The following is a 13,101-nucleotide window of genomic DNA, read 5'->3' on the forward strand; positions in this document are numbered from 1 at the left end:
TTCATTTTTCTATAATTATAATATCCTTTTTTCAGCCTTTTGGTTTGCTTGACTACGGCCTTATCAACAGAAACAGAAAAATATCCTCAGTTGTTAAAATTTAAAGAACTGATTTCTGCTTCTGAGTAACAGAGACCTGTTTTCTGCTTTTGCTTGAAACAAATAAAAAAAAAACAGACAAAATAATATTAAAAGCAGTTTTCAAGACAAAAGATATCCTTTAGAGATGGGAAACAAAAAAAGTCCTACACCTGCCTTGACATAGTTTCTAGGCTGTGACGCAGAAAGGAGAAATTCAGGTGAAATGCAGTAGACTCTCTGAGTTAAACGCATGAAGTTGAAAGTCCAAAGTGACCAAGGTGACTAGAGAACAAAAACACGGTACTGGAAAGGAGAGAGATGCACAAAGAAAAAACTCCAGAGATCTACAGAAGGTATCCATTGAGTATTTAGTTGAATAATAATAAACACTTATGTGGGAGAAAACAACCCAAGACCAGGGAAAGGACCACCTGAAAGGATTAAAGGTAGTAGTGCTCATCACTTACAAAAGGTTAGTAATAGTGCCTTGTCCAAGAGCCAGAGTAGATAACTTTATGATTCTCAGGGCAATGAGCAAAGTACACAGAGGATCTTGCCTCAATAGTCGAGAATAATTAGCTCTAGACTGAGTACTGCTTGACCCTAACAAATCCTAAAAGAAAGACCTGAAAGGATCAAATAGATTCCAGGACAAATCTCTGCAATATTTTTGGAAAATAATAAAGAACAGTAATTAAACATAAAAATATCCAGCACCCAACAAGCCAAAATTCACAATGTCAGGTATCCAATAAAAAAATAATCAGGCATTCAAAAAAGTAGGAATATATGACCCAAAATGAGGAGAAAAATGTATTTATATTGACTCAAAACTGACACAAATGTTATTGAATTAGAAGGACATTAAAACAGTAATTATAACTGCATTCCATATGTTGAAAAAGGTAAGTAGACAACTGAAAGATATAAAAAAGACTCAAATCCAACTTCTAGAGATGAAGACTTCAGTGTCTAAACTGTATGCTGGATGGGACTAACAACCAATTAGATATTGCAGAAGAAAAGATTAGCAAACATGAAGATATCTTCAAGTTGGGTATAATAAGAATCTATGATACCAAGCCATAACTTCCTGTGCTAGGAATCTCTGACTCTCTTTTATGACCAGCCAAGAAATGCTTTTAAGGGGTCATGTGATTAGGTCAGTCCCACTTGGAAAATATCCCCAGCTGATTTGGTACCTTAATTACATCTGCAAAATCCCTTTACAACTGAACCTATATTAGTGTCTGATTAAATAACTGAGAGAGAGTGTGTTTTCAGTGGGTCCAGGAATCTTGTGGGGCCATCTTAGAATTCTTCCCACCACAGAATACATACTATTCAATTACATTTATATTAAGTTCTAGAATAGTGGTTGCTTCTGAGAGTGGAGTGGAAGGGGAAAAGTTGAGTAGAAACATGAGAGAAATTTTAAGGTTACAGAGATCTTTACAGGAATGTAAGTTACATAGTTGTATGCATATTTCAAAAATGATCAAACTGTACACTGAAGATCTGTGCATTTCACTGTACTTATTATACTTCGATTATAAAATAATACTAATAAATCAGGATCAGGCCAATAATACATGATCCTATGATCAATCTTAATATCACAAAAACAGAGATGTGGCCCTTAACATGATGCAACAGTGTATACTTGCCAACATCTATAAAGTATTTTCCTAAAAAAAATTAAACTGAAATGTGATCGAAACTTTCAATCTACCTGGATATTTATTTCTGGTATTTCCTGTAAACTGGTATAATGTAACTTTACATGACAACACAGGGTTACAATCAGCAAAATCCAGAAATGTGGGAAATTCAACAGACAAATGACCCTGTTTCCTTAACAAATAAATTGCTAGAGAGGGGGGGAGAAAAAAAGGAAGGGGAAATTTACAGATTAAGAGTGTCTTAAAAACTTCTAGGAAGTTGCCTATATACAAATACAGTGACACATTCTTCCAAAACAATACAAAACCAGAAGAAAAATAAAACTAAACAAAACCTATACTTGCAACATAACTACAAAGAGGAGAACACACAAACTTTAAACTACCTGTAAGCAAAAAAACAAACACTTAATCCTAGTAAACTCTCTGACAATCCCACTACAAGCTTTTGCATACAGTAAGGGCAGTCCAGGAAAAACTGTGCAAAAGAGAAAAGAGTAAAACTAGCAATGAGCTTAGAATTGATCTAAAATCATTGCCAAAAAGAGGTCCACCCTAACTAGTAGATTAGAAAACTGACTTCAGGGAAAGGACTTTAAAATGCATATAATTCAAGGTGACATATTTTTAAAAGGCACTGCTTCTGGAGAAAAGAAGGTAAAAAGGAAGGAAGAGGTACCCTTTGGAGACTGGGCAGTGAAGAGGAAAAGACACAGATGCCAGAAATTTAGAATCCAGCAAGGCAAAAGAGAAGCAAAAAAACCCCTGGAGTTGGGCTGAGCCTGTGGCGCACTCGGGGGAGTGCAGCACTGGGAGCACAGCAGCGTTCCCGCCGCGGGTTTGGATCCTATATAGGGATGACTGGTGCACTCACAGCACTCACTGGCTGAGCGTGGTGCGGCCGGTCTCAAAAAGGACAAAACAAACAAACAAACAAACAAAACCCTGGAGGACATACAACATTGCACCACTAAAAAAAAAAACAAGAACATGCTGTTGATTAAAGAAACTGCTCTTTGCCACACTGACAGAAGAGGAAGTTCTTCAACTTATCTTATAACAAGAACATGCTGTCGATTAAAGAAACTGCTCTTTGCCACACTGACAGAAGAGGAAGTTCTTCAACTTATCTTATAAATTACTCCAAATAGAAAAAATGAATAAATTTAAACATTCAAAATCTACACAAAGCAACCATAAGAAAACAAAATATCGGGCTGGCCCGGTGGCGCACTGGAGAGTGCACCGCTTGGGAGTGCAACGGTGCTCCCGCCGAGGGTTCGGATCCCATGTGGAGACCGGTTCCCGCTCACTGGCTGAGCGTGGTGCGGGCGCAACACCGAGGGTTGCGATTCCGTTGCCGGTCCCCGGTACGGTCGCAACACTGAGGGTTACAATCCCCCGTTACCGGTCAGTAAAAAAGACAAAAAGGAAAAAAATATATATATATATCAAATGAGAATCAACTCATTAGATTAACCCCACTGCCCCACCAAAAAAAAAAATATGCACGAAGCAGAAGAGATTAGTTAACTCTCAAAATGAACTAAATATCCTTATATATAGAAAAACCTTCTGAGTCAGAAATTAAAAAACTAAAACCAGAAATGGACCCCATCCCTCACTAAAAACATAAAGAAATGAAAAGAATGTTGAGTGAATTCAGGAATGTAGTGGATTGAATTAAGTCCCTCCAAAACTCATTGAAGCTTGAATTGTGTCCCCCAAGTTTTATGTAATGGAAATGTAGTCCCCACTGTGACTGTTCAGAGAGTGGGAAATCCTATTATGGTAATTGGAAGGTGGAGCTTTGAAGAGGTGATTGAATTGTAGGAACGTGCTATAGCGAATGAATTAAAAATGGTGGTCAGGGACGTGGTTCTGAGGGCTTTAAAAGAAGAGGAGAGTTTTGTCTGCTTCCACCATCTTGCAATGTGAGACTCCTGAGTCACTGTCGCCACCACCAGACTTGGTTGCAATTGCAATAAACATCGTTTTTCTTTATAGAAATCATCCAGTTTCAGGTATTCTGTTATAGCAACACAAAATGGACCAATACACAGGAAAGAACTAAAAGAAAAATAAAAATTAACTCTAAAATGAAGACCAACTTACAAAGTGTCCAAGGGAAAAAAGGCACACATAAAAATTTAGAAGAGATAGAGTAAAGGCAGAAAATTAATAAAGAATATAAAAATGACAAAGAAAGAAATAAAAAAGGTCAGAGAAAAGGTGGTTGAAATGGACAACAGGCAAAAACAAACAAACACATATAATTGGAGTCTCTAACAAGAAAAACAAAACAATGGAACATAACTTATCAAAAATAAGACAAGACCAGAATTTACATTACTGAAAAAGCTCTGCAGATATGAGGGATAATTAATTTGTAACGATAAACTTAAAGACATATCCTAGAATTGAAATATAAAGAAAAATTCTGAAGGCCTCCAGTCTAAAAGATCTAATAACTTATAAGGGCAAAAGAATTAGACTGGCAATAGACTTCCCAAAAATAAAATATAAAGCAAGCTAACAACAAAATAGTGTGAAAAGGGTATATAATTTCATATGAAAAAACTATTTACCAAAATTGACCCCAAAAGATAAAAAGCTTAAAAAGACCAGTTTTGGAGTCTCAGGGCCCACACGCTCTGAGACAGTTGCACAGGTAAAGGGAGGCGCTACAGGAACTTCAGCCCAGGTCAGTCCCCACTACTTAGAAAGACTTAAGAGCCTCGGGGCCCATATGCTCTGAAACAGCTGTGTCAGAAAAGGCAGGCGCTGTCGGACCTTCAGCCCAGGTTGGTGCCCACCACTTTCAAAGACTTAAGAGCCTTGGGGCCCGCATGCCCTGAGACAGCTGTGCTGGAAAAGACAGGCATCGCAGGGCTCCCAGCCCAGGCTAGTTCCTGCTGTTGAGAATTGGCAGTCCCTTCACGATACAAGCCAGACATCAGGGTGAAGAGAGTGGACTGTGATACCCCCTGCAACAGTGACAAAACCCAAAGGAAAGATAACAGAAATACGAAAAATCAAAAAAGTACATCACAACCAAAGGAAAACAATAACTCTCAAGCTCTAGATCCTACAGAACAGGAAGTCTTTGAAATGACTGACAAGAAATTTAGAGCAACAATTCTAAGGAAACTAAATGAGATAAAAGAAAACTCAGTTAGTTGTTGGGTGGGAGGGAAGAGAGGGAGGAGGGAGGGAGGTTTCGGTAATGGGCCACAATAATCAACCACATTGTATATCGACAAAATTAAAAAAAAAAAGAAAACTCAGAAAACACAATGAAATGAGAAAAAAAATACAGGATCTGAAAGAAGAAATGTACAAAGAAATCAGTGCCTTGAAAAAGAATATAGCTGAGCTTGTGCAGCTGAAGGATTCACTCAATGAAATAAAAAACACAACAGAGAGTCTAACCAGCAGGCTAGAAGAAGCAGAAGAGAGAATTTCTGACCTTGAAGACAGGCTATTTGAATTAATGCAGGCAGACCAGAAAAAAGACAAAAGAATTTTTAAAATTTAAGAAAATCTAAGAGAGATAACAGACAATCTTAAGCACTCAAATATCTGAATCATGGGTATTCCAGAAGGGGAGAAAAAAGGAAATGGCATTGTAAACATACTCAATGAAATAATAGCAGAAAACTTCCCAGGTACAGGGAAAGCCATAGATCTCCAGGTTTAGGAAGTCCAAAGATCCCCAAACACATTCAACCCAAAAAGGTCCCCTCCAAGACATGTGATAGTCAAACTGGCAAAACTCAAAGACAAAGAGAGAATCTTAAAAGTAGCAAGAGAGAAGCGGCAAGTCACCTATAAGGGAGCTCCAATCAGAATAACATCAGACTTCTCATCAGAAACCCTAAAAGCCAGAAAGAAATGGGATGATATATTCAAAATACTAAAAGACAAAAATTGCCAGCCAAGAATACTTTACCCAGCAAGGCTATCCTTCCAAAGTAAAGGATGAATAGTATATTTCTCAGACAAACAAAAACTGTGGGAGTTCACTACCACATGACCAGCCTTACAAGACATTCTCAAGGAAGTGCTGGGTTTGATACCTCATAAACAACCTTCACTGCCATGAATACTCGAGAAAGGACAAAACCTACCAGCAAAACAAAAACGCTAACAAAAGAGAAAAAAATTGTTCATCACCCCAAGAAACCAACAAATACAGAAGACAAACAGAAATTAGAATAAAAGGAAGACTAGATACTTAAGACAAACAGAAAATTAAGGAAGGAACAAAAAGTACTTAAGGCATCTAAACAAAAATCAATAAAATGCTATGAGTAAATCAACACCTTTCAATAATAACTCTAAATGTGAAGGGATTAAATTCCCCATTCAAAAGACACAGACTGACTAAATGGATTAAAAAGGTGGACCCAACAATATGCTGTCTCCAAGAGACTCACCTGACCTGTAAAGACACACATAAACTAAGTGTGAAAGGATGGAAAAAGATATATCATGCAAACAGAAATGAAAAACGAGCTTAAGTAGCTATTCTCATATCAGATAAAATAGGAAATACCAAAAAAAGAGATAAAGAAGGCCACTATATAATGATAAAAGGATCTATCCGTTAAGAAGACATAACAATAATAATACATACGCACCCATTGTCAGAGCATGCCAGATTTACAAAGCAAACACTATTAGATCTAAAGGAGACAGACACTAACACCATAATAGTGGGGGACCTGAACACCCCACTCTCAACTTTGGACAAATCATTGAGGCAAAAAATCAATACAGAAACATAGGATCTAAACAACACTTTAGACCATTTGGACTTGGCAGATATCTACAGAACATTCCATCCAACAACCTCAGAATATTCATTCTTCTCATCAGTACATGGAACATTCTGCAGGATAGATCACATGTTAGGTCACAAAGCAAGTCTTAACAAATTCAAAAAGACTGGAATTATTCCATGTATTTTTTCTGATTACAAAGGATTAAAATTAGAAATCAATAATATACGAAACTCTGGAAACTATACGAACAAACAGAAATTAAACAACAGTCTATTTAATGACATATGGGTCCAAGAAGAAATTAAACAGGAAATCAAAAAACTTCGTGAAACTAATGAAAATAATGACACATCATACCAAAACCTCTGGGATACAGTAAACGCAGTATTATCGCATTAATGGTTACTGCAGAAGAATGGAAAGATGGAAAATGAACAACCTAACACTTCACCTTAACGATCTAGAAAAACAAGAACAATCCAAACCCAAAGTTAGTAGACAAAAAGAAATAATTAAGATCAGAGCAGAACTAAATGAAATAGAAAACAGAAAAATGACACAAAAGATCAATGAAACAAAAAGTTGGTTTTTTGAAAAGATAAATAAAATCGACAAACCTTTAGCCACGCTAACTAAGAAAGAGAGAAGACCCAAATAACAAAAATTAGAAATAAAAAAGGTGAAATTGCAACTGACACCTCAGAAGTACAAGAAATCATTAGACACTATTATAAACAACTACATGCCAACACATTTGAAAATCTGGAGAAAATGGATAAATTTCTGGATGCATACAAACTACTAGAACTGAGCCAAGAAGATATAGAAAATCTGAACAGACCAGTAACAAGAAAAGAGATTGAAGCTGTTAGCAGAAGGCTCCCAACAAAGAAAAGCCCAGGACCGGACAGGTTCACTGCAGAGTTCTCCCAAACCTTCAAAGAGGAACTGATACCAATTCTCTAGAAACTGTTCCTAAAGACTGAAACAAAGGCCATTTTCCCAAACTCATTCTATGAGCCAAACATCACCCTGATACCAAAACCAGACAAAGATACATCAGAAATAGAAAACTACAGGCCGATATCCTTGATGAATATACATGCAAAAATACTAGCTAACAGAATACAGCAACATATACAGAAAATTATACACAATGATCAAGTAGGATTCATCCCAGGGATACAAGGTTGGTTCAACATATACAAATCAATAAATGTGATACATCACATCAATAAAAGCAAAGACAAAAACCATATGATCATCTCTATAGATGGTGAAAAAGCATTTTACAAAATTCAACACTCGTTCATGATAAAGACTCTTTACAAGTTAGGTATAGATGGAAAATATCTCAACACAATTAAAGCCATATATGATAAGCCCAATGCCAATATCATTCTGAACAGGAACTAGACAAGGATGCCCACTCTCACCACTCCTATTCATCATAGTGTTGGAAGTACTAGCCACAGCAATTAGAGAAGAGAAGGAAATAAAGGGCATACAGATTGGAAAAGAAGAAATCAAACTGTCCCTGTCTGTGCATGATATGATGCTCTATTTTGAACAGCCTAAAGCCTCTACAAAAAAACTCCTAGAGTTGATAAATGATTTCAGTAAAGTTGCAGTATACAAAATCAACACACGAAAATCAGTAGCATTTCTATACTCCAACAGTGAACATGCAGAAAAAAGAATTCAAGAAAGCTAGCCCATTTACAATAGCCACCAAAAAAATAAAATACTTAGGAATAAATTTAACCAAGGATGTGAAAGATCTCTATGAAGAGAACTACAAACCACTGTTGAGAGAAATTAAAGAAGACAGAAGATGATGGAAAGATATCCCATGCTCTTGGATTGGAAGAATTAACATTGTGAAAATGTCCATATTACCTAAAGTGATCTACAGATTTAATACAATCCCCATCAAAATTCCAATGACATTTTCCTCAGAAATGGAAAAAAGTATAAAAACATTTATATGGAACAACAAAATACCATGCACATCCAAAACAATCCTGAGCAAAAAAAATAAAGCAGGAGACATAACACTACCTGACTTTAAACTATACTACAAAGCTATAATAACCAAAACAGCATGGTAAGGGCATAAAAACAAACACATGGATCAATGGAATAGAATAGAGAACCCAGAAATCAACCCATACACCTACAACCATCTGATCTTTGCAAAGGTTGCAAATCTACATACTGGGGAAGAGAGTGCCTCTTCAACAGATGGTGCTGGGAAAACTGGATATTTATATGTAGGAGAATGAAACTAGACCCGTATCTCTCACCATATACCAAATCAACTTAAAATGGATTAAAGAATTAAATATACATCCTAAAACGATGAAACTCCTTAAAGAAAACATAGGGGAATACACCAGGAAGTAGGAGTGGGTACAGACTTCATGAATAGGACCCAAAAAGCACACGCAACTATAGGAAAAATAAGCAAATGGGATTATATCAAACTAAAAAGCTTCTGCACAGCAAAAGAAACAATTAACAGAGCTAAAAGACAACCAACAGAGTGGGAGAAAATATTTGCAAAATATACATCCGACAAAGGACTAATATCCAGAATATATAAGGAACTCAAACAACTTTACAAGAAAAAAAAACAAGCAACCCAATTAAAAAATGGGCAAAAGAGCTAAACAGGCAATTCTCTAAGGAAGATATACAAATGGCCAACAGTCATATGAAAAAATGCTCAACATCACTCAGCATCCAGGAAAAGCAAATCAAAACCACACTGAGATACCATCTCACCCCAGTTAGGATGGCCAAAATCCAAAAGACACCGGCAAAAAAACAAATAACCCAGTTACAAAATGGGCAAAGATACCATCTCACTGCAGTCAGGATGGCTAATATCCATAAGACTGAGAAGGATAAGTACTCGAGACGTTGTGGAGAAAAAGGAACACTGTTGGTGCAGCTGCAAAATGGTGCAGCCTTTATGGAAAATGGTATGGAGGTTCCTCAAACAATTACAGATAGATCTACCATATGACCCAGCTATTCCACTGCTGGGAATATACCTGGAGGAACGGAAATCATCTTGCCGAAGGATACCTGTACTCCAATGTTTACTGCAGCACTATTTACAATAGCCAGGAGTTGGAACCAGCCCAAATGTCCATCATCAGATGAGTGGATAAGGAAACTGTGGTATATCTACACAACGGAATACTACTCTGCCATAAAGAAAAATGAAATACTACCATTTGCAACAACATGGATGGACTTAGAGAAAATTATATTAAGTGAAACAAGTCAGGCACAGAAAGAGAAATACCACATGTTCTCACTTATTTGTAGGAGCTAAAAATAAGTAAATAAATAAACACACAAACAAAGGGGGGGGAAGAAGACACAACAATCAACAACAATTCCTTGAACTTTTTAAGACAAGTGAACAGATATGATGTTTGGGGGAGGGGAGTGACGGAGGGGGGAAGAGGAACAGGTAAGGGGTCATGAAAATCGACTATAATGCATACTGATAATTTAAAATTAAAAAATACATTAAATAAATAAAAGACCAGTTTCCCTAAAAAAAAAAAAAATAGAGGAACTTATCAAGGAACTACACCACAAAAAAGCACCAATCCCAGATGGTTTCATAGAGAAATTCTACCAAACTTTCAAAGAATACATAGTTGCAATGCTAAAAACTGTCCCTGATTTTTTAAGGGGAATAAAATACAGTCATGTGCCATATGATAACATTTTGGTCAATAATGGACCACATATACCATGGGGGTCCCATAAGATTAAAATGGCCATACCATATAGCCTAGGTGTGTAGTAGGCTGTACCATCTAGGTTTGTGAAAGTACACTTTATGATGTTTATATCTTAGGTGATGCATGACTGTACATATATAAATACTAAGTGTATATTCAACAGTGTGGCTGCTGTTTTAGGGCTACCAATCCACACCTGTATGTCATAAATTTTGTTCAACACCAACCAGTTTTCCACCTTACAAGACCCACCTTGAAATCACCCAGCCCAGGCCCTAACATCATATATATATATCCTCTCCTGATTTCCCCCATATAAAATGTTACTAAGACACAGTTAAGATGGATTTTCCCTTACTGTAATAAGCTAATAAACTTAGCTTTGCTTGATCAACAGGTTTTTCTGGCAGTCTTTTGTAAAATTGACAGTGGAGAGAAGAAAACTCAATACAGATAAGGATTGGAGAATATCTCAGAGAATAACAAACAGAAACAGGAATGTAAGAAGTGAGAGCAGTTTGGGGGGGATAATGAGAAATTTAGTTTTACCATTCTGTAAGTAAGAAAACTGAAATTTTAGACAGCTATTTGGAAGTCATATCCATACAAATGGCTGCTTTAAGACTGGAATGGTAGAAGAAATGATACAGAGAAAAGTATGTTTCCTATACTATGAGGGAACTTCTAAAAGTTCATGGAAAAATTGAATTAAAAGATAATATTAATCTTCCCATGAATGTTTTGAAGATCCCTCGTAATCCTACAAATAAAGAATAGAAATGATTTTACTAACCCACGTACCATCCAGAAGTAAAGTAAAAAACTATATGAAAGCCACTTTACTAAAGAAGTAGAGAGTAAAAAACTATATGAAAGCCACCTTAGAAATATTGCTTAGCAGAACATGTCATTCTTCTTGGGTAAATGACAACATGGTGGGTATTAAGAACTGAGTGAGAGCAGCATACAGAAACTAAACAGTTATTCAAATGGCAGAGTATGAAGTAGGAAGTTAAAAGTCACTAAACAGGGAGACTACTATCCTTGTCTCCCCTCCCCACAGCAGGTAACAACTGATTAATAATTAACCAACTTAAAAGGTAATGCTTATCAAATCCCCTTTGGTTACTTTCTCTGTAACTGTCTGTATCCCACTAGATTAGTTTCTTCACAACTGGAAAGGTCAGAGGGCCATTTCCACCAAGATTTAATGATTAAATAATCAGAATGATAGGATCACTTTGTCCAGAAAAAAAAAAAAAAAAATCCAGTTTTTAAAAATCCATGTGCCCAAAAAATCAAACCCATTTAAAATCCAGAAAATATCTAGATTTTGAGAATGCAATAGATTCCATTTAGAAAGAATAAGTCTTCATTTTCACAATATCAGAAAATGTTAGAACATTGTCTGTGGCATATTTTGAAGATAAACAGAGAAACACATTTTAAAACTGTTCTTACCCTCCCCACCCCCAACCCCAACAAGAATCTAGCAGCATATTCTAGAAAGCAAAGCTTCTTCATGCAAGTGTCCACCAGAAATAAGCACCACCACCTGTTCCTAAAATAGCTAGTGATGAAAGAGAAGGACAGTGAGAAAGCTGGAGAGGTGACTAAAACACTGTGCAGGGAGGTGCTCCACAACTACTGGCATGCAGTGACCGTCAAGCAGGTAAACAGAGGCTAGAACACTGAAAGGAGCCAAATGCTCCAAGCAGAAAGCCCAACTTTGTGGTTCATCTCAGTAAGAGTTCCCAGTGTGAAAGAATTCTACTACCAAAAGGACTAAGAGTTGTTACAAAGGAAACTCTCAGGAACAAAACAGCAGTTAAAAACACTAAATTCTTCACAAACAATTAATCCATGTACACTGGATAAAACAGTACTTTAAAATTAGTTTGTCCCATTACATAATTATATATTTAACTACTAATCATATGACAGAGTATCCAAGTATTTCATTATTTATAACTCAAATACAGGGCACCTCCAAAATGGAGTTATTTTATCCTACACTGAAAAGAAGATTTTGGCTTTCACAGACAGGCAGATTGTTTCCAGCTTCTACAGTCCTACACTTTGGCTCAGGTTGACGACTCATTTGTCTAATCAGGGAATGTGTCCTGCATTTTTCCGTGTTTGTTGTTTCCTTTGTAGAACCATCAGAATTATCATTTAAAAACTGGATCTACCTCCAACAAAAGATAAAAAACAATGAAGGTATCCTCATTTCAAGGAGTTTTAATTAGCCAGGTCTTTGACACAAATCAAACAGCTTAAAACACTTCACAGATAATATATTTAATAAGTCAAATAAAGACAATCCTAAAATTTTCCTCCCATAATGAACAGACACTAAAGAAAAACTCTAGAGACCCTACTTATGAATATGCATGGACTAAAAAGGTATCTCACTCCCCTTCATCAGAGATAATGTTTTAGTACATTTTAGACATAGAGGATCCTTATATTGTGTATTTTCTAGGACAATTCCAAAATGAAACTCTTCATTTAATATATCCATAAATACACTTATACTTGTCAAACCACATATATACCTAATTTTGGTTGAGATGATGATAAAGTTATATTCTTAGTCAAAAATAGTGCAGCTTTATTCAATCACTACTCCAGTGTTATAATCTGTGATTAATACAAATTCATATTACATCACATATAGCCTTTTAATTGGCTGGGTTGGTCCAGGGAGACACATCTTTGCTCACTAAATTTTTAAAAATTCATGTTCATTTTTTTTTTTTTTTTTTTTTTTTTCCGTGTCCG

General features: G+C 36.2%; 1 protein-coding gene across 1 annotated transcript in view; it reads right to left on the bottom strand.

Moving 5' to 3' along the window:
- The window catches only part of MYO9A (myosin IXA), a 331,403-nt gene that overhangs the window by 81,160 nt on the left and 237,142 nt on the right, over positions 1-13,101 (bottom strand). The window lies entirely within an intron of this gene.

The sequence above is a fragment of the Galeopterus variegatus genome, unplaced genomic scaffold (assembly GCF_000696425.1).
Source record: "Galeopterus variegatus unplaced genomic scaffold, G_variegatus-3.0.2 Scaffold657, whole genome shotgun sequence".
In the NCBI taxonomy this organism is placed as follows: domain Eukaryota; kingdom Metazoa; phylum Chordata; class Mammalia; order Dermoptera; family Cynocephalidae; genus Galeopterus; species Galeopterus variegatus.